Genomic DNA, 1,041 nt, shown 5'->3' with positions numbered 1-1,041 from the left:
TTTGTTCCCTTGCTGGTGAGGAGTTGTGATCCCTTGTAGGAGGAGAGGTGTTCTGGGTTTGGGTGTTTTCATCCTTTTTGCGCTGGTTTCTTCCCATCTTTATGGATTTATCCACCTATCGTCTTTGTAGTTGCTGGCTTTCAGATTGGGTATCTGAGTGGATGTTCTGTTTATTGATGATGAGGTTATTTCTGTTTCTTGGTTTTCCCTCTGACAGTCTGATCCCTCTGCCATAGGTCTGCTGAGGTCCACTCCTGGCCCTGCTTGCCTGGGGATCACCTGCAGCAGCTGCAGAACAGTAAGGGTTATTACCAGTTTTCTTCTTCTGCTATCTTTGTCCCAGAAGGATACTGGCCAAGTGTCAGTCTGATCTCTCCTTTATAAGGTGACTCTTTAGATATACAGGGGTCAGGGAGCTGCTTGAGGAGATAGTCTGTTCTTTATAGGAGCTCAGATGCTGAGCTGTGAGTTCCGTTGTTCAATCAAAGGTGCTGGGTAGGTACATTTAGGTCTGCTGCAGCAGAACTCATAAACCACTTTTTGTTCCCAGGTGCTCTGTCCCAGTGATTTAGGGCTTTATTTATGAGTTTACGTTATGCTGCTGCCTTCTTTTCTTTTTTTCCTTCAGAGCCGCCCTGCCCAGCAAGGAGGCAGCCTAGTCACTGTCTGTCTGCCTGTAGAGGCTTTGCTGAGCTGCTGTGGGCTCCACCCAGCTGCTGAGTGAACTTCCCTTCAGTCCTGTTTATATGGGTGTAGTTAGAACTACCTCAGCAATGGTGGTCCACCTCTGTTAAGGCAGAGTCTCGCTGTAGTGGCGGGTAGCCTTGGCAACGGTGGGCTGCCTCAGCATTGGCTGACTACCTCTGTAATGGCAGGCTGCCTCGGTAATGACGGACGCCCCTGCCCCAGAGAGCTGGACTGTCCTGGCTTCAGCTGCGCTTGCTGTGACACTCTCAATCCAGAGTTTCTGATTGCTGTTCTTTTGTGGGGGTGGAACCAGCCGAGCCTGATCGCCTGGCTCCCTGCCTCAGAGCCTTTTTT

The 1,041-nt window shown here is 50.2% G+C and overlaps 1 pseudogene; it reads right to left on the bottom strand.

Annotated features, from left to right (window-relative positions):
• Positions 1-1,041, bottom strand: part of LOC108295313 — a 60,872-nt pseudogene that overhangs the window by 59,402 nt on the left and 429 nt on the right.

Source organism: Cebus imitator, unplaced genomic scaffold, assembly GCF_001604975.1.
Source record: "Cebus imitator isolate Cc_AM_T3 unplaced genomic scaffold, Cebus_imitator-1.0 Scaffold631, whole genome shotgun sequence".
Taxonomy (NCBI): domain Eukaryota; kingdom Metazoa; phylum Chordata; class Mammalia; order Primates; family Cebidae; genus Cebus; species Cebus imitator.
This window is presented reverse-complemented; position numbering and strand designations above follow the sequence as displayed.